Source organism: Marmota marmota, unplaced genomic scaffold (assembly GCF_001458135.2).
Source record: "Marmota marmota marmota unplaced genomic scaffold, marMar, whole genome shotgun sequence".
In the NCBI taxonomy this organism is placed as follows: domain Eukaryota; kingdom Metazoa; phylum Chordata; class Mammalia; order Rodentia; family Sciuridae; genus Marmota; species Marmota marmota.
The window spans coordinates 4,762,917-4,789,934 of NW_025999842.1; the positions used below are offsets into that span (position 1 = coordinate 4,762,917).

Sequence of the window (27,018 nt, forward strand, 5' to 3'; positions counted from 1 at the left end):
TGTGGCCCAAGGTAACCTAAGAGATTCACTTGCTGACACTCTAAGGATTATTTAATTTGGGGGAAGACTAACTAGGATAAAATAAATAATCCTAATTTGAATTATTTATTGTTAATTATTAATCATTGATAAGAACTAATTAAATCAATTTCATGGAGCTAATAATAATTATTTATAAATTGATATCCAAATATAAATCATCTATGAAACTAAAACCATAAAAGGAGGCTCAAAGGTAACAACACAAACTTAGCATCTAACCTACCTAACTTTGCATTGACAATTCCCTATTAATATTTAAGGGAAAGACACATATCCCCAAATCAACAGTCACTCATTTCCAGAAATCCATCTTTACTAGGAGCCTTCTGGGCCAATTACATTTGGTTGATTATAGTCAAATGTTAATTTAACCTTTATGATATTGCATGCTCTCGGAACAGTTTTACCCCTCCCATACATGATGCACCACCCCTCCAAAAGGCAAATGAAGGGTGATCATATAAAATAAGTGACCTCAAAGAATAATTTAATGCTTACTAGAGATAATCCTTTATTTCCAAGCCAACATCTTCACACCCATATTGCACAAATTATGAATTTATGTTCAAATAGCTTAAATGGAAAAAATGTAAGGTACATTTGGAAAAACTAGAGATTTTTTTCTAATCAGTTTTGAACTTGTGCCTTTTGTTTTTTTATCTTTTTTTTTCCTTTAATTTTTATTGTTGGTTGTTCAAAACATTACATAGTTCTTGACATATCATATTTCACACTTTAATTCAAGTGGGTTATGAACTCCCATTTTTACCCCGTATACAGATTGCAGCATCACATCGGTTACACATCCACTGTTTTACATATTGCTATACTAGTGTCTGTTGTATTCTGCTGCCTTTCCTATCCTCTGCTATCCCCCATCCCCTCCCCTCCCCTCTTCTCTCTCTACCCCATCTACTGTAATTCATTTCTCCCCCTTGTTTTTTTTCCCCTTTCCCCTCACTTCCTCTTGTATGTAATTTTGTATAACCATGAGGGTCTACTTCCATTTCCATGCAATTTCCCTTCTCTTTCCTTTTCCCTCCCACCTCTCACCCCTGTTTAATGTTAATCTTCTTCTCATGCTCTTCCTCCCACTCTGTTCTAGTTACTCTCCTTACCCTAAGCCAAACCCTCACCCTAATGCTACCCTACTCCTAAACCTAAACCTTAGCCTACCCCAAACCATAACTCTCAATATAATCCTAACCCTAGCCCAAACCCTAACCTCATTCTAGCCCTAACCCTAATCCAAACTNCTATTTACCTCTCTTATTGTTTCTTTTGCTGAGAAAAGACTTTTTAGTTTGAGTAAGTCCCATTTGTTGATTCTAGTTACTAACTCTTGTGCTATGGGTGTCCTATTGAGGAATTTGGAGCCCGACCCCACAGTATGTAGATCGTAGCCAACTTTTTCTTGTATCAGATGCCGTGTCTCTGATTGAACTTGTGCCTTTTGGAAATTAGTAATATGTGTCTGTTAACTAACTCTAAATAAACCTGAAAAAAAAAAGGAAGTCATCTCTGTTGTGATTCAACCCTGTGACAACCAATCTGAATTTCAGCTATTTTCTTAAACATGTAGGTAGCTTTCTAAATACTTAAAGGACATTTGTATTTTTCATTTTATTCCCACTTAATAGTGGCTATTAATACAATTTCTTAAGTACATTGCTTAATTTTAAGACTCTGATTTCCAGTCTCCAGGTCTTCAGGAATGGCTCTTTAAATCTAAAGAGGTCTATGCTGGTAACAGGTGGCAGAGGTTGTGTGTTCCATGATATCAGCAACAGTAGCCCAGCCTACATGCTGCACTACAGTGTGATCCTTCTCTTGAATCTGAGCAGGATTGTGATTTGCTGCTCACTAATGAAATACAGCAAGAGTGACGAAGCATGACTTTATGACTTTGAAGCCTGAGTCCAAAAAACCCCCAAATCCCAACTCTCATCTTGTACAAGAGAAAACTTGTCTTTCAGAACCTTGAGTTGCTCCACATAGAAACCTCGACCATCCTGAGAAGACTGTCCCAGGAGGATGGCTACACCAGAGGAAAAGAACACACATGAGTGATTTAGTCTATTGCTTAACAGAGGTGCCAGTCAATAGCCAGCATTCACCACTGTATAGGAGTGACGAATACCCTGAGACCAGCAATGTCACAAAAGAATATAATATAAACTGCATATACAGTTTTAAATTTTCTATTAGTTGCATTTAAAAACTCAAAATAAGTCAAATTAAATTTGTTAATATTTTATTTTACCCACTCTATGTACAATAGTATTACTTTAGTATATAATAAGCATACAAATTATTAACACAATGTTTAAAAGTTTTTTTTTTCTTTTCATGCTAAGTGTTTGAAATAATGTGTGGGGGAGAGGGTTTTTAAACTTAGAGCACAATTCAAATCAGACCAGACACATTTCAAGTGCTGACTAGCCATGTGTGGTTAGTGCCTACTGTATGACATACCACAGCTCCAGAAGGTTTCAGCCTCCAGTAATCCAGTTCGCCCATACCCTCACCCCAGTCATGAAGTCTTTGCAGCTGAGTGATAGACAATGTGGAGGCCTCTCCATAGTCCTGATCACAAGATACATGTTGAAAGCTGCTAAGTTGTGGTTGGCATTAATAGTGGAACCTAGATACCACTAGAAGTGTAGGTTATAAGAGCAGACATATTTTCACCTTCTGCTCAACCTTAGTGGTCTTAATGAAAAATCAAGACATAAGCTATCTTGTGACCATAGATCCAGTCTGCCTTTCTGAATCCTGTCATTCCCAGTCCTGGTGGTGGTCCTGCCAATGGTTTGGGGAGGCCCAACCCTACCTCAGGTAGTCCCAGACATCTCTAGCAAGTCAGAGCACTTCCAGATAAGCTGAATGAGTAGGGAAATGCCCTGAAGGACAAGGTCTGGGAAGCTATCTAACAGTGACATTCCTGTCAAGACCCAAAACTGGTTTTCCAAGATAACCAACAGTGAAGGATAAACTCAAGGTCACTGTCTCTTGAACACCTGGATGGCTACAACCTAGTACTCAAGCCAAGGATTCCCTCCATGATGCCCTATCCTGCCTCCTAATCCACACCAATAAAAATCCTATAGGGAAAAAAATGTTAAAACATAGAATCTTAAGGCCCTTAGAAAAGTCCTTAAAGAACATTTAGAATCATCCTTCTGCCTATTATGAAAACCATTATATTTCAGCAAAGAGTCTACTCATCCCTGATTAACCATTTACAGGTAAAATTCACAAGAAAATGCATTGAATTTTTGAACAACTTTTAGTTTTTAAAATTTTCTTATCTAAGGAATTTTTTTAAATGACCTTTTTTATAACTTTTCTCCAACAGTTCTATTCTGGACCCAGAAGCTTCAGGTCTAAACTCTCTGACCACACAGCCTTCTGACCTTTGGAGACAGTGAATATCCTTTCCTTGCCCATCGCATTTCCCTCCAACCCTTGTATTCCCTTTTCTAGACTGAACATCTCAAATTCCTTCAACTGCTCCTCATAGGGTGTGATTCAGAATTTTAAACACTAGAACAAATTCCCATGGCTGTCTACTTCATGACCCTTCATAAATCTCAAACTTTCTAGTTCTTAGAAAGTTGAATATATATTGCAGGTGTGGACTGGCCAATACAGTGTTCAGTGGGACTGTTAGTCTTGCTGTGGATGATGTATTTTCATGAAGGTAAGTAAGGTTGCTACTCTCCAAAGGTATTTTAATGAAGACAGAGCTCATTCCATCCAAATACAAATTGTCCCTTAGCTACATGCAGCTTAATGTATCTCAGGAAGTACCTAGCACTTAAAATTGGAAAAACTGACCTTTATTTCAACCAGTAATTTACTAGACTTCAGGCAATTTGTTTATATTATCTGTGTCACACTTTCTTCATTTATTAAAAAGTAATAATATAGAATTTTTTGTTAGGCATGTAATGGAATAAATATGTGTAAATGATATGTAATCTGTGAAAACCTATACAAATACAAGAGACTTGTGCTATTGATATCAGCCTAAGAATAGAAATTGATGATTATTTCCATTAGAATTTATCTTCCTGGTTCAGACTCACCATCACAGCTCATGAAAAATCTTGTTTAAAATGTTATTCAGTCATTCTATAAACATTTACTAAGCATATATTTTATGTCAGACATAGCATTATTGTTTCTCCTCAGTGCCTCAGAAAGCCTACCAAACTTGAAAAGTCCCTAAGTCATCCATTAACTGCCCACAGATAAGTCAGAGTTATGTAATCAAAAGGAGTTGATTTGACTCATGACTTATGCTGCTGTTCTGTGTGCCTGCTGGTCCATAACCCCGTGTCAGGGTGCCCGGGCAGCAGCAGCTGCAATAGACCCAACTCCACCTTAAGGGCTGGTATAAGGAAGCCATCCCTACAGAAACCTGTTCTGTCTCAGAGCTCCAGCACAGTCAAGGTGAGACAAACAACCATGCAGCAAAATGAAAGAACTTTTTTACTTTGGGTAGATGGAGAATTCTTATGAATGAGCTAGTGCAATACATTCATGTTACAGAAGAGGAATGACCTTCAGAGTATTGTGTAAATCTCATGAAAAATTAATAGCATCACAGTCCACAATTTCTTATCTAATAAATTTCCTCTATGATTAAGCAATTAAAGAAACAATAACTGAGAAAGCCACACACACACACACACACACACACACACACACACACAGAGTACACTCGGGTATGCACACATTAAGTTGGAGTGTAAGAACTGTAATCAATCTCACTTCCAGTTTTTGTTCTTTTTTTTTATGTCTTTTCAATGCTGAAGATGGAACTCAGGGCATACTAGGCTTTATCAATGTCCTCACTTTTAGTCTAACTCAGGGAAGTTTCTCTTTGTATACAAAAGCTGGATGGATCAGTTTTGTATTTCTGTTTTATTGTTTCTTTTAAGGGGCAGTGGCCTGATTGAAATTGTTTAATAGATCCACTGTCAACAAGTCTTAGTTTCATGGAGTATGCTACCACTTCATCAACATCTGCAAAAATATTAGAATCTTGCACAACTCTTTGTGAAAAGAGATTCAACAAAGAAGAAAGGGAGTCAATCATGGGAAGTTTCCAGAAGAGGTAGATCTTTAAGAGGGTAGGAGTAATATGAAAAGAGGATAATATGGAATAGCATCTAAAAATATGAAAGTACAAATAACCAAGTGGTTTGAAGGTGATGGCAAGCAAATATCCTTGGCTGGGCTAGAGGCAGATGTCTGGATGTACTGGTGAAATGGAAGTGAAAGTGGAGCCTGTTTTCTTGATGCTATTTAGAAATCCTAATGAATAGGACATCTCTCCTGATTCTTGCATAGAGCAATAATTCCAGCTGAAAACAATTTGGGAGCACTTAGTATTTGTAGTACCTTGTGCCACAGGTTCCAAAGTTAAATGCACACTTCCCAAATCTGGAACTGGTTAGAATAAGATAACAATAGCTCCATTGTACAAAACAAGAGAGCAGAAGTACTCACAGTTCACTGCGTTTTTCATCTAAATCACTCTGTAAAATCAAAGCAAGTACTTTATTCAAATACTCTATCAGGAACTATATATGCCATGCATTTATTAGCTTTTCACGGTTTACCAAGCACATTCACAGATATTGTTTTATTTGATTCTCTTGTCAACCCTGTGAACTGTAATTACTTCCATCTTAACAGATGAACAAAGCTCTGCCTTGAGAGATGTGGTAAGTGCTTGAGATCATTCAGTTTGTGGGTGTTGGTGCTGGAGCTTAGACTCGGGTTCTGAATCCAAGGCAAGTTGTCTTTCCACTGATCCATTTCACGAAATAATTATTTCCTCTCCTTGGGCCCACTGCCCATTTTGGCAGGAGAGATTTCTATTAGGGTGTTTCTAGCTGCTGTAAAGAGTTAAATATTCGAGTCTCTTTCTTTGTGGGACACTTTTTAATCTGTCTGATTGCTCCCATGGGAAAGTCTGCTATAAGCATCAGGGCAATGGATTATGTGATATACAAAAATTCATGCATACGGGAACTTGGAATTTCTATAATTCTCTAAGTGGATTGAAATGGCAACTTGAAACACTTGTTTAATATGACTTTAGAAAGTTTTCACCTTTGTATTTTCTGGGGAAGATGAATTATGTAGGTAACAAAATGTTGGGATATACTTTTTATTTGGCTCTTCTAGAATTATGAATCCCACTTTGTATTTAATCTTTAGACATTTTTCTGTTGCCTAGAATTTTATGTTTTTAACATTTTCTGAGGCAGAGATGTTATGAAAATATTCACTGATGCTTTGTATTTTTGTGCTTTAGTTTCAGTTTCATTAAATTGATATTTTGAGTTATCTACTAGAGCCATTCTGTCCACTTCTCTGTCGATGCAATTTACTTTTTGTTTTGGCTTTATTTACTTTATGTGAGATGCATTTGGCTTTGTTGACTCACACCCACATCCTGGCTTGGTTTTCATTGTGTATGTGTACTGATACTTTTTTTTTTCTTTTTTTACCCAGCATCTATTACTATTTTGCCTCTTTTAAAATTCACTAATGTTAATTTAAAACAGATTCTTAAAAAGAAATTCAATTGTTTGTGTAAATTTCACTGTGTGAGGCACATCCTGCAACTTGCTTAACCTGCTTGTTAACCAAGGTTGCTTCCTTGTATAAATATCTCCAGTACCAGTTTTCTCCAAGAGTTCATTTTACCTCACAGAATCAAGCGTGACAAGACAGACTATGGCAGAAAATGATAATGGTCATTCTATAATTCTTTAAATCAGCAATGAATCACATAAGAAGAAGCCTTTGATGATAACTTTAACAAACTTGGCATATTGACATTTTGATTGGAATTATTCTTAGACAAGTGTAAGTAGTATTTGCTCAGTCCTGAAAATTGAGATTCTCAGGTTGAATGTGGACCTACAAACCCAACAGGTCTGTTGATTTTTATTTTCTTAATTCTCAGGTTGATATTAAAAATATATATATAAAAAGGGCTAAGAAGCAGCTGTATGGTAGAGTACTTATTTAGCATGCAGCGAGGCGCTGGATTGATCCCCAGAATGATCATCACCCATCACAACAAAATAATGGTGATGATAAATATATAAATAAATAAAACACATTGAAGGACAAAGTCATCTGTTCCACAGTAGCATTATACTTCTAAATCACATTGCTCTTCTCAGAGAAATATGATGTTTTTGAAGACAAAATTTTGACACAGAGATTAGTTAAGGTGTATAACATCCTGCATTTGAAAAGCATACTTTAGATTGCAAATAAGACTTTGATACTGACAAAAATCTTAAAAAGTTTTCAGAGAGCATTCACTAATAATTCCAATTTTGAGCTAAGAAAAGATCAGAGAGTTTGAATTACTTAACTAAGACCAGACAACTATTTAGATGAAGATCCAGGTTTAATGTCTAGTCCCTGTTACTTATACTATTAGGGTTGAACTGTATTAAAATTTCTGGTATTCAAATTTTTTAAACCAATAAAAATAGCAACTTCATGTAGTTTTTCAAATATACTTCCTTCAATAAACATTAGCTTGTGGTGATTTTTGGAGAGGGGTAGAATAGAAGGAAATAAAATTGAATTCTATATAGCTACTAATTAGTTTGAAACCATTTGGCAACCATATGACCTCATTTAATATGCTTTATTTCCCCCTCTACATAGCAGGACCACAATAAATTACAATAATAATTAATACTGAGAAGTAAATATTTTCATAGGTAAGATCTGAATGTCTACAGAACGTTAACTTGTTTTTAGCCACACAATAATAAAGAATGAAATGTTTTGTTTTGTTGTTTGGTACTTCAGATCGAACCCTAGGGTGCTTTACCACTGAGCCACATCCCAAGCCCTTTTGTAAAATTATTTTTAATTTTGAGACAGGGTAACACTAAATGTCTTAGGGCTTCACTAAGTTGTTGAACTGGTCTTGAACTTGCAATCTTCCTACCTCAGCCTCCCAAGTAGCTGATATGATAGGTGTATGCCACCAAGTCTGGCAATAATTAAATGTTTTTAAGGGAAGTTCATCCCAAAGTATATTTGACCCAGATATTCCTTAAAATGTTCATCTGTTCTTCTCTCAGAGTATCAATAGGACTCTGTTGCTCCAGAAGATACCATGGAAATAATTCAGTCACTACTTCTAGATGGGGTCAATCTGAAATATGATTATGAGGAAGCAAAAGAAACTATTTTGTTATCAAACTTCATTATCAAAGCAATCCAGGTTTTGCCAGAAAATTCCCAAACTTATAAGCCCAAAGAGTTTTAAAAATGGGGATCAAAAAGATACATTAACTTGTGTTATAAAATTACACATTTAAATACAGTAGGCACTTGGCACTCCCATCTTCCTAAAGATAGTTTCTTTTTATGTCCAAGATTCTATATTCTACTGGACTCCACCTTCAATTTATTGTAGGGGAAATTTTGGTAGCAATCAGAATAGAAAGTTAATAGCCCAAAATTAAGAGAATTGAGAAGGATTCCTAGCTACGAAAATTGTTCCATTCACTCAGGAAATTGTACTTGATCTAAAGGGTGATGTTTTCACCTGCTCAGGAGCAGAGACTTTGTTCTGTATTGTTTGAGTCTCTGTCAAGCTTGTGTCTATGCCCTTGTCCAATTGCCATCTCCAGCTTCAGAAACCAGCTTTAATAAAACACTGTGGCCTGCATGGAGGAGCAGCGAAGCCATTCCTCTTTAATCAATTATTTAGTGTGTCATGCTCCAAGGCCAGCAGGATCCACAAACCCTCTGCTCTCCTGATGCCAGAAAGAAGTCCTTATTCGTAAACAACATGTTCCAGGAAGCTCTATATACCTGCCATCAATAAAGCACCACTCGGTACCTTGGAAGCTGGTGACTCAATGGCGTTTGTTCTTTTTCTTTCATTGCTGTTTATGGAGGACCTTTGTAAAAGGAAAATTAAAGCCTAAAAAAGAGTCAGTTCTGCCAATACCGCATTGATGAAAACTGTACTATTGATTCTCATTTGCCTCATGATTCACCTAGGAATCTACCTTCTTTTGTCTCAGTGGAAACGCTCTGATTTAGTATTTTGAAGGATAAATTGGGCTTCATGGCCAGAGGAGGCAGAGCAGTATTAATGATTAAGAGCAGGGGTTTTGGATTAGACTGCCTGTGTTTGGATCCTGACTGCAAAACTTACTAGCTATGTGACCTTGTGTAAGTTTCCTAATATCTGGGCCTTAAACTCCCCAACTACAAATGGAGATGATACCAGTATTTACTTGAGGAGATTTGGGGGGATTATAAATCACTATATATTAATATGTGGCACATTGAAATTGTTCAACATGTACCTGCCACTATAATCAGCCCAGGTGTCCAATCATCCCAGTAATAGATAACAGAGTCATCTTCAGAAAGGGAACATCTTTGTGAAATTGTATTGCCTTTCATATATGTTGGCCACAGAAGGCACAAATTGAAAGTCAATTCATTCAGGATGTAGTCAGCATGACGTACTAAAAAAGTTTGACTCTAGAAGTGAAAAAGACCAGGATTTTAGTCCATGTTTGCTATTAACTCACTACGATGTTAAACAGATGACTCTACCTTTCTGTTCCCCTTTTTTGAACTATAAAATGAAAGGAATATTCCAAAGTCTTATCCAGACTACTACCCTACAATTACTTGGCCTTTGGGGAATAAATGGAAATGGTTGAGTAAATCCAACCACTAAATGGTTGAGTAAACTGGAAACAATTTGTCCAGTGAACATTTGTGTGCCACATGCAGTTGTGGATTCAGGCTGGGGACATAGCATTTGAACAAGACAGACAAGAATGCTGCTCCCCTGGATTTTGCCTTCTAGAGTAGATAATTCATCAATGTGTAACAGATTAATCAAGATGCAAGAAAATTTTGGGTAGTGACAAGGACTATGAAGAAATTAACACAGGATGAAGGAATATGGAGAGAGCCTTCAGGAGCTGTGATTAAATTTAGTTGGTTAGGAAACTTCTTTGCAAGATATCTTTTGAGAGCTGAAGGACAAGAAGAAGCTGGCTAGGTGAAGACTTGGGGGAAGAGCATTCCAGGCAGAGGGAACAGTGGTTGGATCCCAAGGTAAGAACTAGTTTGGAGAATTTGGGAACTAAAGGAAGACAAGAAACATGGGAGGGAGGGAGAAGAGTTGTGGCTCAAGAGGCGGAGCAGAGTCCAGTAAGCCTCACAGCCATACAGAAGACTTAAGGTTTTATTCTAAATTGGCGGGAGCCATTGGACAGTTTTACACAAGGGATATGGTGACTTATTTTGATTTGTGCTTTATAGAGTAGATGTTGAAATGACAACTGGTTTCAGAAACTTCACTGAAGGAGGCAGTCACAATTTCCTAAACAGGCAGCTGAACTGGTTTATGTATTAATTTAATGGTAATAAGTCTCTGTCTCAATTTAACTCCAAACTCAGAGATACATGTGGGCCAATCATATTATTCATAGTTGTCTCTTTGTGTTATTAGGAAAATAAGGATTGAAGTGTTTTTTTTTTCTTTCTAACATTGGTAAATGAAAGATTTTACACTCTTCTCCTCTACCACTACCACTGCTCCTACTGCCTCAGGATGTTTTGGTAACTAACCTACATATTTTTCAAGTTCAGTCCTCCAGCCTCCCATTGATATCCCACCAATTAATTCCCCTTTAGTTTTAGATGGCCAGAATGAGTTTTATTTTGTTAAAACTCATTTTGACAACTATCTTTAATCCTGGTCTCTTTCACTTCCTGAGTTAACCAAAATCATGATGGTGTGGTAGGAATATCACCTATGGCTGCCAGACTGTCACCAAATAATCCATCTCCAAGGTGAATAGCACTTCCTGACACTATACAATCGTAGGATCTACTTTGGAGGATATTTTTCCAGGGTTGTTTTCTAAGCCTCTGATTATGGAGAAAAAATTTGTATGTGTGTGTGTGTGTGTGTGTGTATGTGTGTGTGTGATGTGTTTACATAAAGTATCATGCTGGCTATATCATTTTGAATAGTTTATTTAGTTCTAATATCACATCTTGAAACACTTTTCACACATGGATCTACCTCATTCTTTACAAGTGGTGATGGTTTTCAAATGCATGGATATTTCATAGTTTATTTTGTTATTCTTTTATTGATAGACAAATGGGTCACTTCTGAATTCCCATTGTTATAAACAATCCATCTGTAAACATTTTGGTGTATGCCTCTTTGGTTTCAAGTTTACTTTCTCAGTAGGACCAAATAAGAGCCACTGGCTTTTCGTTCATTTTGTGTCCCTTTTACATGGTCTAGCACAATGTCTGGCTTACAAAGTAAAAGTCCTTAGTATATATTTTTATGATGAATCTGAATGATCCCAGCTCACCCTAGCTATCCCTTCTAGCTCCTCTCATCCAAATGGAAAACTAGTCCAGAGACCAAGCAAGCTGGCATATGTATGACTGTCTGACCCAATAACAAAAGTACTTCCTCAATTCCAGAGAAGGCAGGGAAGACTTTCCACTAGGAGACAAGCAGACATCCAGATCCAACATTAGTCATTACTGTTAAAAGACTACCAAAGGCCAAAAACAAAGTTTAAGTTAGCCCTAAAGAGTGCAACTTCCATAGAAATAGAGTCATGTTTCTTACAACCAAACTTACCAACATTTTCTTTACTGCAGTCCAAATGCCTCCCATTTATAAATGAGAAAATGATTGCCGTCGCCATTATGATCCATAAATGATATTTATGTACTGCCCATCTGTTCCACAGCTTCTGTACACTTCATATGACTTCATTTACTAGCAACAGAGGCACATTAGTAGCAAACCCTGAATGATGAATTATTTCTCACGGGAAAGATAGTTAATTTCACTGCCCCCTGTGTGTCACAATTCAATGCATCACCCTGGATGAGGAAGCAGACCTGTGGAGAGGAAACCACAAAAAAGACAAATCAATGCAAAGCTCTGTGATCTGAGGCTAAGGTCACTTTTAATGGAATAAAAAGGCACTCCGGGGCTTTAGTTATTATACCACAGTCACATGCCACTGTGCCCTCAAATGTAATTAGAGCACAATAATACACATCCGAGGATGTTTTCTTTAAGTGGCACTGAAAGCTGGGGGAGGGATGAAAAAGGACTATTTGTCAAGTCCTAAGATAAAGGAAAAAGCAGCAGCAGCAAAATGCAACATGGATAATCGCATCCATTTTGGTTTTCCCATTACAATTTCTAATTTTATTTTGTTGTTTTTTTTTTAACCTCAGCTAATTACCAGATATAAAGCATCCTTCTCTTAAACATTGTTGGCATTAATGAGCTTATTAGGATGACGTTTCAGACAGCTAGAGATAATGAGGCTGTTTTAGAGGTTGTACAGTTTGTGAGCTTCTTGCTGTTAGAGGCATGCATTGCTTGGGAGGGGCAACAGGTGGTATTGAAGAGAACCGGTGCCTTACACAAGGGGTACCATTTCCAGGACCACCTGTGAGACCAGTGTGTGCAAGAGGTCTCCTACTATTCAGGCCTAGTGGGTTTCTGGTTCGGCTACTAGGTGCATCCTTCAGTACACATCTTTTCCTTTAAGTGACTCAACTTAAATTTTTTATGTTGTGTCCCAAAGTTCCCAACTTGAAAAGTAGTCAAGTGTCAAAAATTATAATTGTCATATATATCATTATAACCAAGTGCCTTCTTTGGACTGTGCAGCCCTTTTCATGAGTTCAACATTTGTACATTACATGGAGCTGCGTGTTCATCTTTCATTTCTGCCCATGTTTGCTAAGCTTCCCCAACCAACCCCGGGTACTAGGGATTGAACCCAGGGATGCTTCTAGCACTGACTACATTTTTACCTCACTACACCACCAGCTTTTTAAAATTTTTTTATTGTTGCTAAGTTGCCAAGGATGGCCTCAAAATTGCAATCCTCCTGCCTCAGCCTCCAGATGAGCTGGGATTACCAGGGTGCCACTACAGCTGGCTCTCCTAAGCTAAATGTGATTGAGGTTAAAAGGTGGAATAACATCCATGAAAAGACAGGAAGTTTACCCAACTCAGCCACTGTCTAACAAGAAAGGTTACTTTTGGTATTTGAGGTTATCTGAAAAGATCTTATTGAGCCCTACTCCAGAATCCCCAGAAATCACATGCTCTGTTTCTTCATGGGAAAATGATTCTGCTCAGGCCAGGAGGAATGGGTTCCCTGAAGTATTTTAGAGAAATGTTGTTCTGAATGTTGTCGAACTTGTAATTGTTCTTTGAAGAGGGAAAGAGAGGGAAAAAGTCCAGACATAATTCAGGTAAAAGGAAACTAGAAAAAAGAGGATCTGAAAGAGATTACAATTGAGAGAAAATGTGTGGATATGGATATGTGTTAAATGTTCCCTCTATCAGAGAAAATAAGGAGTAGAAAGGGAAATTTTCACCATGTTTAAGGAGAGGATTTAACTTTTATTTCTATAGTCAGAAAGAATTCAGTCAATGCTCAGTTTTCATTAATAATGTAAATTGTTAAAACATAAAGTAATGCTTTGTACAGTTTAATGGCAGCAAATTTGACAATTTTAAGAACAGGATTATTTTCTAATGATATATGTGTAGCCAAAATAGCAAAATGGGCTATGAAGTGATTGGAAGTTTCAAGAAATGAATAATTAAATATATGGAAATTTAAAAACATATCAAAAAAGTATTCTCCCTTGCCTTCAGTACCCTAAACAGTTGGTATGCACTATATTTTTCCATTAAATATATTCTGAATAAATTAGTTTTGTGATAGTTAAATGACTTTAGAGGCAGAGAATAAAGGAAAGCTGTTTAGATTAGTAAAATACTATGTGGCACAATATCACATATGAATTAATACAAAAATAATAAAAATAGTGTGGTATGGCAAAATACAGTGACATCTCATTATGTACTTATTCTCTAAATGAAAGGATACCATAATCTTATGACATTGTTAATATAAATATGATTATTACATAATTACATCATTTCTCTTTAGATGTCATCTGCAATGTATTCATAGTTAACCTGAAACAAAGCAAAAATATTGGAATGGTGAATATAAAAATTTCTATTATTTGCATACAGGATGATTATTTTATCTTCCTGGAAATTGATATGATGTGGTTATGAAGCAATATATCAGAGCTCACAATAAATTTAGCACATTTTTTATGCTACAAAATAACCTGATATAAAACATAATTCTAGATAAGGAAGAGGGGTGGGAGGGAAAGGAAGAAGGCAGGGGATTAGCAAGGATGGTGGAATGTGATGGACATCATTATCTAAATTACATGTATGAGGACACAAATTGGGTGTTAACCTACTTTATATACAAACAGAGATATGAAAAATTGTAGTATATATGTGTAATAAGTATTGTAATGAAAAAATTGCATGTATAAAGACTAAATAAATAAATACACATTTAAGACAAAAAAATGACAATTTCAAAATAACACTCTAAAATAAAATAATCTAGATGCAAACTTGACAAGTACTATGAAATATTTCTTTCCTCAGCAAATGAATATAAATTTTCTATATTGAGAAGGGGTCAGTCATTTACAAATAAGTCTCATCATTTGCTAATTGCAATTAAAATGTTCATATATCAAGATGATTTGTGATACTTGATTATTCTCTCCAACACTTGCTATTTTTTTAATAATTGCCATCCTCATCACAATACCAGGCCTAAAAGTATACTACAGATACACAGTAACAACAATGGCATAATACTGGCAGAAAAACAGACATGAAGACTAATAGAACAGAATAGAAGACACAAATATAAACCCACATAAATACAGTTATTTCATACTAGACAAAGGCACATAAACATACAATGGAGAAAAGATAAACTCTTCACCAAATGGTGCTGGGAAAACTGGAAATCCAAATTTAGTAGAATGAAGTTGAACCCCTTTCTCTCACCTAGCACAAACCTCAACTCAAAATGGATCAAGGACCTAGGTATTAGACCACAGACCCTGAACCTTCTAGAAGAAAAAGTAGGCCCAACTCTCCACCATGTCAGCTTAGGAAACAACTTCCTCAATAAGACTTCTAAAGTGCAAGAAGTAAAATCAAGAATCAATAAATGGGGTTAAGAAAACAATCAAGAACATGAAGAGAGAGCCTACAGAATGAGATAGAATCTTTACTACCTGTACTTCAGAGCATTAATCTCCAGGACATAAAAAGAACTCAAAAAATTTAACATAAAAAAAAATAACTCAATCAATAAATGACAAAGGAACTGAACTGGTACTTCACAGAAGAAATATGAATGGTCAAAAAATATATGAAAAAAATGTTTAACATCTCTAGCAATTTGAGAAATGCAAATCAAAACTACCACAAGATTCCATCTCACTCCAATCAGAATGGCAATTAGCAAGAATACAAGCAAAAATAAATGTTGGCGAGGATGTGAGGAAGAAAACAAACTCATACATTGCTGGTGGGACTAAAAATTGGTGCAACCACTATAGAAACCAGTATGGAGATTCCTCAAAAAACTTGGAATGGAACCACCATTTGATCAAGTTTTCCCACTCCTAGGTTTATACCAAAGGACATAAAAACAGCATACTACAGTGACACAGCCACATCATTGTTTATAGCAACTCAATTCACAATAGATAAACTATGGAACCAACTTAGCTTCCCCTCAAGAGATGAATGGATTTTAAAAAATGTGGTACATAAATACAATTGGATTCTTCTTACTCAGCCATAAGAAGAATGAAATTATCGCATTTGCAGGTAAATGGATGGAACTGGAGAATATCATGCCAAGTGTAATAAGCCAATCCCAAAGAACCAAAGGCCTAAAGTTCTCTCTGGTATGTGAATGCTAAGCCACAACAGGGGAGGCTAGAGAGGGGAAGAATCGAAGTTCAGTGGATTAGATAGAGGAGAATGAAAGGAAGTGAGGGGGGATGGGAATAGGAAAGACAGTAGAATGAATCAGATATAACTTTGCTTTCCTTATATATGAATACATAACCAGTGTAACTCCACATTATATACAACCACAAAAATGGGCTTCTAATTGGAATAGGTTTACTCCATGTATACACATATGTCAAAATATACTCTACTGTCATGTATATCTAAAAAGAACAAATAATAAAAATAAATAAATACAATCTCTGCCGTACCCCCTCCCCCCCAAAAAAATTGCCATCCTAACAGGTCTGAGGTGGCATCTCATTATGTTTGGGATTTGTATTCCCCTCTTGATTAGTGATCATGAGCACCTTTTCATATGTCTATAGGCTTTTGTATATCTTCTTTGAAGAAAATCTATTAAAGGCTATGTGTTTTTTTGTTACAGAGTTGAAGAATTAATATTATTAAAATCTCCATCTACCTAAAGTGATCTACAAATTCAGTGCAATCTCTTCCAAGATCACAATGGCATTTTTCACAGAAGTAGAAAAAATGATCATAAAATGCATATGGAACCACAAATGACTCCAAATTATCAAATCAATTTTGAGCAAGGAAGAATAAAGTTGGAAGTACCACACTTCCTAATTTCAAAATGTATCACAAATCTATAGTAATAAAATGGTACAGAGTTGGTGTAAAAATAAATATATTGACCAATGATAAAGAACAGAGATCCCATAAATAAGTCCACCACTTTATTGTCACATGATCTTTAACAAGGGTGCCAAGAATATATAACATTAAGAGGATAGTCTCTTCACATAGTAGTACTGTGAAAACTGAATATTCCCAGGCGAAAGATGGAGTTGAGCTCTTATCTCACACTGTACACAAAAATAAACTCAAAACAGAGCAAGGACATGAATATAAGATCTCAGAAACAGAGTAAGGACGTGGATATAAGACCTGAAATTACAAAACTCCTAGCAAAAAACAAACAACAAATACAGGGAAGCCTCCTGTGGTGATTTATGCCTGTAATCCCAATAACTCAGAAGACTGGAGGATTTTAAGTTCAAGTCCAAATTGGCAATTTAGAAAAACCCTGTCTCAAAATAAAATTTAAGAAGGGCTTGTGTAGCTCAGTGGTTCACAGAGCCCTTGGTTCAACCCCCCATGCCCATCCCAAAAAGACAGGAAGAGGGGAAAAAGTTTATTAATATTGGCTTTAGCAATGATAAAAATAAAGAAAAAAACATAGGAAGCAAAAGCAAAAATAGATGAGTGGAATTTCATCAAACTTTAAAGCTCTGCTCAGCAAAGGAAAACAACAAAATGAAAAGATAATCCACAGGATAGGAGAAAATATCTGCATATATCTGAAAAAGTACACTATCCACAATAGATAAGAAACTCCTACAAATCAATTGCCAGAAAGAAAGAAAGAAAGAAAGAAAGAAAGAAAGAAAGAAAGAAAGAAAGAAAGAAAGAAAGAAAGAAAGAAAGAAAGAAAGAAAATCTGACTATTTAGGAGTCACTTGAACAAAGCCAAGGAAATAAAATTTTCTCATTTTTTTCCAAACCTAGTAGTATATTTGGATGAATATTAAAGTTTTATGCTATCATTTTCTCACTTACTTAGTAAATTGTCCCTCATACCTGATGCTTTGATGGACTGAAAAACCAGAACATTCTCTTGTTTATAGTTTAAGTAAAACAACTCTTTTTTTTTCCTTAAAAGAAAAAAGAAGCAATTTGTTATTAGAGGCATTTCCGGAGAGATTATATAAATTCATATAATAGCATCTCACACAATAGCACAGGATTTGCTGCCCATTATAGTCAACATACTGTGATGAGTGAATGGTAGAGCCATAATTTTATTTTATTCCTTTGTTAGAGTGTACAAGGATAAAGCTAAGTTGCTGCTTGTAAGACATTGCTAGGGCCAAATCCAACCATGCTTTAAAGCCTCATGCTACAAAGATTCAAAAGTTCTGTAATCTAGCTTCCTTTCATGCTACACACTGAGTTTATTTTCAGAAAAATAACAGAATAAAGGATGAACATAAAAATTTGGCTCTTTCGTTTGTCCTCCTGGAGATCTTGACTTGTCTTGTGACTCTACTTTCCTTTGGTCAGCAGAAACAGTAGTTGAGCTAGAGGTCTGTGATTTTTGCCTTGTTTTGTTAACTGCTACAAAATGCCAGTTGGGTATGGCATGCATTGCATGCTTAGATAGGAAATCAAAAATTCTACCCTATGGGTTTTATTAATGTCCCAGCTATGGGGCAAAACAAGGGACAATTGATTTTTGATTAGATAATATGATTTTAATCTTTCATGGGATGCTGAAAGCAGACACACTTTTCAACAATCCTGTCAGTGACAGGGTAGGCTGATTGTTCAGTCATTCAAGGTACTTTCTCAATGTTGCTGAAGAATTAGGTGTTAAGTTTTGTTTGCAACAATACTTCTCACACCTTGTTTATATAGTAGTGAAAAGGTAGGAGGGGAAACACTGAAAAGAATGTGTTTTTTAGGTATTTACCATTTCATATATACTCTCCACATTTCTCTACCACCTCTTTTCCCAGTGGCTGCCCTCTTCAGGTACCATCAATAGATTTCTTTGTGTTCTGATTCTGGTTTGACTAGACCAATGGGACGCAGCATCTGGAGATTGGAAAAGACAGTAGGAAACTGGGGCATTTATGTCTCATGCTTACCCACTTCCAGCCTTGGCATGACAATGGCTGTTTACCACTTTCAACCATTCTCTCTGACAGTGATAACTGTCTACAAATTCTAGTAACCATTATACTCCTTTGCCCTTCAGGCTGGAATAAAAATGATGCCCAGGTACCTTACTATCCCTTATTGATGCCCTCCCTGATCATGTCCACACACTTATAAAATATCCCTTTATTAACTCCTTTCAATTAGGTCAGTTGATCAAACCACCAAAGTCCTCTAAATAATGCAATTTTAAGAAAATGTTCAGAATGGTGGGAAAAAATAAAGAATTAGCAAACGTATGATCTTAACTTAGAAAAGAAATGTATGCAGGGTGTTTATGGTGGCTGAATATGTGTTTGTATGTGCGTGTGTATGTATGTGTGTGTGTGTGTGTAAAAGAAACTTTTTAGAAAAGATTTAGAGGAGGAATACTGAGTGATTAGTTGAGGGTTTGTTTATAATTGATGGATTTTAGAAATGTTTTCAATGATTTTATTTATAATTTTAATTTATAAATCATATTTATAAACTTTCATTATTTTATAGTCAAATTTGAAAGTAAGCTCTTATTTATATATTTATGTCTATCTAAATATGTATATATAATTACATATTATTTTCTTCATCTACCACTAGAATTGTAGGTAAAGAATAGGTTGTACCATTTTGCTTAAAGTAAATTTTACCTAAGAAAATGGTTTCTATTGCTTTTAATGGTTTCTATGTACAAAACTATCATAGGAAACTGGATGAAAGGAATCATTTATATTATATGAAAATTTCATAGAACAGATTAAACAGACTTTTATAAAATTGGAATCTTTCACCATTTTAAATATAAGTCATTCATTATAAAATATGATAATAATTATTAAAGCAATAACAATTTCTGCTATTTCTATAGCACTCTTTAGTTTAAAATCCTTCATTCATACAGTGTTTTTCTTTTCTTAATAACCCAAGGAGGATTTTGTGTTTCCTGGGGGAGAATTTTAGTATCATGCCACACTCTTGAGTTATGATAATTTGAAACTCTGGAGTCTACTAGCACATGTTAATTTTCTGGGCTGACTAAAGATGACTAATAAAATTATAGGCTGCTTTGGTCTGAATGTCTCCCAAAATTTTTATGTTGAAAGCTATTCCCCAGTGTGATGGCATTTGGAGATGGGGCCTCAGGGAGGTGGCTGGGTGATTAGGGCAGAGCCCTCATAAATGATATAAGTGCGCTGATAAAAGAGTTGCTTTGTCCCTTCAGGAAGGTTAGGCCACAGAGAAAGGAGAGCCACACAAGAAGAAGGTCCTCTTCAGACACTGAATCTGCTTGTGTCTTGATCTTGGACTTCCCCACCTTTAGAACTGTAAGAATTAAACTTCTGTTTAGAAACCACCCAGTCTATGATATTTTGTTATAGAAGCCAGAACCGCTATTTTGTTATAGAAGCCAGAACCGACTGAGACACAGGCTGTAGTTGATTAAATATTGCTTAGGAAAGCTTCGAGTTTTTCCAGCTCAGTCAGTCTCACTCACTGCTGTATCTGGTTGAGGCATTAATTTCTATTTTAATAAAATAGATATTCCTTGTAAAAAGTAAAAGAAAAAATATCTGATTAAATAAATCTTACGTGTTTTCCTGTACCAATACCATTCCTCTGATGTAACACACTTTAGAAACAGTTTTATATGTAGTTTCATGTGCGTGTTACTTTTATCACAAATTGATCAGTACTATTCATCCTGTTCTTTTAATCAGGTTTAAATTTTTTTAAAAATAAATGATAGACATATTTTCTTATCAGAACAAACAAAACTACTTTATTTCCCCCTCCTTACCAAGTTTATTTATCTCTTATTTTTAATTGCATGAATACATGTAAACACATCCTTGTTAAAATAAAAATGTGTTTCAGTTTTTAGTGCCATCTAACCACATCATCAAAGCCCATCTGTGTCCCAGTTTCTCCCCTGCCTTGCAGTTCCTGCCTTACACTGCTCTTTGCCTTCATTTTATCTTAAACACCAACATAATAGGTAAGTAGAGATGCACAGCATGACTAGTCCTGCACAGGATGGATTTCTAGGCATAACCAATGCCTGGTGTAAGCGAATCTCAGCAGGGTTCTACATTCCTCCATTTGATTGACAGACACATAGAGTGCTCCTGGGACTGTTCTACCTCCTGCCATTTCCTCCTCATTCATTTTTCTCCTTACCACTTGCTCTCAGAAAACTTATACTCAGGGCTAGAACAAACATTAATTAAAATGTATTTTCATATTATATATATATATATATATTTTTTTTTTCATATATATATATATAGTATTTTATATGTATACACACACCTACATACTGTATACATATATAGTGCATATTTATGGACTACAATGTGATGCTTTAATATATATATATATATATATATATATATACACATCAAATGATATTCAATTAAGGATAAGCATAGCTATCTCTACCTCAAACACTTATCATTTCCTTTTGGTGAAAACATTTAAAATTCTTTTTACTAATTTGTTATTTTTTTTCTTTCTTTCTTTTTTTTTCCTTTTTTATTTTTTTTAAGTTCTATGGGCTATGGATTCAACTGAAGGACCCTTTACCACTGAGCTACACCTTAGCCCTTTTTATTTTTATTTTGAGACAGGGTCTTGCTAAGTTTCCCAAGCTAGCCTGGAACTTGTGATTCTCCTGCCTCAGTCTCCCCTATGTAGCTTGGATTACTGGCGTGTGACACAGCATCTGACTCTTCCAGCTTTTTGTAACTATACTTTAAAATATTGTTATCTATATTCTCTCTACTGGGTAAACTAACTGTCAAAAGGCTAAAAGACTGCATCTCTCTCCCACTATGCAACTAAAAATAAAGAAAAAATAAACCACTAAATAAATATATTTTTCTGCATTTTGTAAAGTTTGGAGTAATTTTATCCTTTTTAAAGGTTTGTCACATTTTTTTTCAATTCTAAAGAAATGACTGTTGTTATATCTAATTTTGCATTTGTGGGGGTTTTTGGTTTTGTTTGTGTTTTTTAAGAAATCTCCATTAATTGTGTAAACTTTATAACTCCATAAAACCTGGATATGTCTCTGTGACTTTTCTTATACCTTATACATATTTTATAAATATTTTCAGCATATTGAATATTTAATAAAAATAGTACAATATTATAAAATGAAAAGAGAATTCTTTTGCCTTGAACTGCTGATGTATTCTAGTTCCAATATTAGGCTCATGCATCCCATGACTCAATTCCTATTTTTAATACTTAATTTCATTATCTGTTTTTCTATCTTATTTCTCTTTCTCTTTCCTCAGACATGATTCCACCCTACTTTCCAACATGGAATCTTCCTTTGTTGTACTCCCTTGGATTCCCATTTTCTAATTCCTCTGGAAAAACTTAGTTCACTAAAGCTTTACTCCTCTCTGAAACCTTGGTAACTATTTGACTTCCTTGATATTTTGTTTGCAGCCCATAACCTTCAGTTGCCTTCTTGCCAACACCACATCCCTCACCTTCCAGAACTGACCAAGATGACTATGACAGGCTCCCAGTGATCCTAGTCTTCCACCATATTGCCCACTGCCGACACTTCCCTCTCTACCAGTTCTATTCCCAAGATCTTTCTGTGACTTTTCCTGTGTCTGATATGAGGGAGAATACAAGACGCTACACATAGACAGTGAGTATGCTGGAAAAATCACTTGCTTTTCTCCTGCCTGGCCGATTTTCCATGCACCCTAGTGGTAGCATCTGTTTTTTAGGCTTTAAGCCTGAATCCACTTTGATATTGTTCCCTCTTTGGCTTGCTATGTCTGGACTCTTGAAAATTCTGTACTTTTCCTCCCATACAATTTCATTGCCACTCTTACTACTTGGTTCAAATCTCTGCTGCCAAGAATATAATTATGATCCTTATTTTTGTTATAACTTTTTCTGGCTCAGGCACTATTCTAAGTGTTCTACCTTTGTATTTCACTTACTTGTCACCCAAAAAAAAAAAAATCGAATAAGAAAGATGCTGTTAATATTTATTGTTGTTGTTGGGGTGAAACACTGAAGTTTAGAGATATGAGTAACTTGCTAAGGGTCATTTGACTAATAAATGGTAGAACCAAACATCAAATTCAGTTCATACTGCAAGAGTATCCTCACTGCAACTCTGTCTGTTGCTACTGACCTTTTCTGTAGCAACTATTACTTCAGTATTTCTGTAAGTTGACTGTTCGGTGGCTTTCCATTGCCTCCCAGATAGAGTTCAAACTTTCCTACATTAACCCTAGAGCCAAATTCTCCTTCTGTACTTCATGCACTTATCACCCATCAAAGCACTTCTCAGTTCTTCTCAAGGATGTTGTTCCCAAGCCACCAACGCTTAACCTGAACAGTATCATCCTCTTCTGTGTTATTTATTTATTTACTTATTTATTCTATATTTAGGTAACCACTTCTTTTCTCTCCAGTTAGTTTGCAACATCTCTCAAAGCAGGTTCAGGGATTTTACATACTCTTATTCATCTCAAGATTTACCACAACGATTTTCATATGGTAGGAGCTTGACAATTGTATGTTAATTGATTTCCCAAATTTCTTACATCTGACTGATGAGTTTTACCTTAGTAATGCACAACGGCAATGTATAAATTAGTTTTAAATGTCATTTTCTGGCACATTTGCCCACACCAAACAAACCCTCAGTGGTATTTCTCACTTGTGGCTAATCATGTCCCCTGAGGCTTCTCAGAGTTGAACACAAGGAACTGAGTCATAGTGTTAGGTGTTCCAGAGTCTCCTGAATGCCTGTGTCACCAATTTTCTTTCAGAACAAATTGAAACCATTTTTGAAAGAGAGCACAAGCCAAAAAAGCAACAAACCTGAGAACACCCAAATAGCCTGTTTTGTGGAAGCTAAATCACACCCATTGCACTGCTTTGAGTAACTTTTGTTTCACCAAAGACTTTGGAAAGATTCATTCACAGGAAACCAAGACTATGCAAAGAGAAAGGAGACAGGTAAGGTATTGGGGAGGTTGTATTATCTGCACTATTTTCTCATTTCTGCCACATACTTGGAGTCATGGGGAAGGTGGTCACACCTTTGTTCCAGTGATACCAAGAGTTTGGTGGTATACATTAAATGCTGTGTCATATCTGATATTGAAGCCAAAAGGAGTTACAACTTAAGAAATGGGTGATTGGCCCCCAAATCTCCAGTGATCCCACAGCTCTATTAATAAAATAACATAATAATCTCAACAAAGTTGATGCTTTCTCAAACTTAAGCAGCATGAATGTAAACTACATTGGAAAACTGCTATTTTTATTGACCTGAAACATATATATATATATATGAAAACTGCTTCGTATGCCAGTTCAAGTTCTAGATTAGGCCACAATCTATGGTCCACCTATACTGTTGCCATGGAATCCATTCTGTGTAGAAATCTGGAGTTGTGTTCAAGCAATGAGCAAATTTACTTCCATGGATGTAATTTCCCTTGTGAGCTCTCTTGAGGTTACAAATTATGTTTCACATCCAGTTTTGAAAAATTGCATCTTCTCAAAATCACCAAATGTTTCTAGACTACTGTTTCACCATCACTGCTGAATATTGCTTCTGTATCTAAGCTTACACTATCTAGATTTCATCTTTCCTGTCAACTCCTCCATGTCACATCAGTAAAATACTTAGAACAATGACTGGAATCTAGTGAGCACTAGATGAATGGGAGCTCTTGTTATAATTAGAACCATTAAGTATTTCCAGCATTCTTCAGCAGGGCTGGACTGAAACCAGTTCATCTCTTTGTTAATATTTGTAAGAATTTAACAAGCCATTTGTTCAACGTGCCTGTCATTTAAAAATTAATTATATAAACGTATAATTCAATAAATTATGTTAAAAACAAAAGTCATAGACTCTAAAAACTTATTAGTTCTCAGCATTTTACTATATTTAAATATTACCTATATTCTTGAGGTTATTTATCTCCATTGTATCAGCATGATAGAAATATCGTATGATGGTTGCTTCTGTGTTTCTCTTCTAGGCCCATGTTCAGTTACGATGTACTAGTAGGTTGAAAATGGTCACAGTGGAAATGTTCCACCATTGAAATAGGCAGCATTGAAAATCAAGGCTTGATTTATTATACTGTTGTTGTTTAGGCTAAAGAATATGATGGAGAAAATGCTAATAATTCAAATTAAATGAAATGCTGCATTATATCTAATATTGAAGCCAAAAGGAGTTACAATTTAATGAATGCAATTTTGAACAAGTTAAGAAATTTCTCAACAGTAAATTATATATCACCTTTAGTGGCAAAAATTTACTGGGAGTGGTATCAGATTGGGGTGAAATTTCATTTGTCAAATATTGGTGGTATTTGCAACAGGAAGTGGGCTATGCATAATAAGTTCTGAAAAACTTACTAAAATAGTTGTGTGAGAATGGAATGGATATAAAATTCATAAGAATATTGCATATTTTATTATTTGTGACTTATGTACTACACATTATTTTTATATATAAAATTTATAATAAACATATATATGTATGTAAACACACACACACACACACACACAGTTTTTCCTAAAATCTTTATTATAAAACATTCATCAGGACATCAATACCTTAGGATGTTCTTGCCAATCAAAGGATAAAATAAGAATTTTTTTTTTCCTAAGGGTGGAATTCATACTGAAAGGAGATGGTGGAAAATAAAAGTGGTATCACCTAAAAAATATGAAATCATTCAAATATATTTATAATCATTAGTTATTGCTACATAACAAACTACTTCAGCTATGTGATTTTGCTTATCTAATCCACCTTCCATCAGGCTTATTATCATCCTTCTTACATAGTCTTCTAAAACAAGATTCTGCTTATGCAATCCATCCTTCCATCAGGCTTATTATCATCAGTGGGGTTGTTACTGGAACTGGTCTGGGATGGACTCTCTCATGTGTCTGTAGGCTAGGTGATCGAGCTAACTAGACCATAGGTATCCATATACCAGCAGGATACTCTAAATAATTTTCATAACATTTGCACAAACCCTCTTGAAGTCGAGATGCAAAACTGGAATAAAACTCATTTTCTCTTTATTCTGTTAGTTAACCCAAGCCACAAATCCAGTTCAGATTCAGGAGGTGGGAAATAAATTCCAACTCTTCATCGGAGTCTTGCAGAGTGTGCAGACATAGAAATGAGCAAATGGAGTTATCATCTACCACAACGTTTTCTGTCATCCACAAGTACCCATACCTTGGTGAAGCAAACTGCCTATGAATGGGCCTAGGGCATCTGTAAACAAAGTCTTCTTTGTCCGTGATTGTGGTTCTGCTCTGTTTCTCCATTTTCTGAAGATTTGCAATCCAGTAAACCTGCTGTAAGTAAGAATAAAGTAGCTAGAATTTAGTCATGATTCTTACAAAAAATAATTCCATAAAATACAAATTAGCCAGTTAGAATCCCATTATAGAAGAAAAGTTGGAAAGAGATTTAATAGCAATAAGCCAAATGATATTTAACATCCCAAATAAAAGAAAAAAAAACTTCCTGGAAAGCTATAAATTTTCAAAGGATGAGAAAAAGGCACAATACAATCTTGTGTAAAAAGGGAGTGAGGAGAGGACTGCTTTGTGTCAAGATAGAAATTAGGAGGAAAGTACTACAGTCCTGCATCTGCTTGGAAGGGTTACAACCTAAGGAATAAGTCATTAGGCCATTTCATTGTTAATGTCTGAACAATGTGGACTTACATAAACCTTGCCTACTACAACCTAGGCTATGTGGGGCTACTATCACACATGTAGCCCCTCTTGGATTGAAACATTGCTGTGCAGCACGTGACTCTCTATTGTTATAATATATAATCCCATTTCTTGGGCATTCTTACCAAAATTTGTGTGTGTGTGTGTGTGTATTTGTTGTTGACTGCTGTGCTCTTGGCCCCTGACTCAGTATCTGGCACAGCAGGGAGTCAAATATTGAATTAATGCCTGAATGAAAAAGTGAACGATGAAAATCAGTGACATTCAGTAGCTTTCAGTAATATTGTCTTTTTTAGAAATACTTTTTACATAGTTGTCAAAAACAAGACAGTGAAGAGAAAGAGTCACTCCTAAATACTGAAAAACATTTGAAGATTGCTATAGGTTTTCTCTTTTTGGAGGCTACAGAGGAATTCCGAAATCATACTAGGCTTAATATTTATTCAAACTAATCAGCCTTGTCCTTT

The 27,018-nt window shown here is 35.6% G+C and overlaps 1 long non-coding RNA gene across 4 annotated transcripts in view; it reads right to left on the minus strand.

Moving 5' to 3' along the window:
* Positions 1-27,018, minus strand: part of LOC107153440 — a 158,321-nt gene that overhangs the window by 22,960 nt on the left and 108,343 nt on the right. For 2 of the 4 annotated variants that reach the window (XR_001504912.2, XR_007347107.1), the window contains 2 exons: positions 26,043-26,164; positions 11,750-12,015 (listed from right to left, as the gene is read on the minus strand). This is a non-coding gene — a long non-coding RNA (uncharacterized LOC107153440). Of the gene's footprint in view, positions 1-1,332; positions 2,081-11,749; positions 12,016-18,368; positions 18,686-26,042; positions 26,165-27,018 lie in introns of those variants that run through there. The other 2 variants (XR_007347127.1, XR_007347141.1) reach the window with 2 other exon arrangements.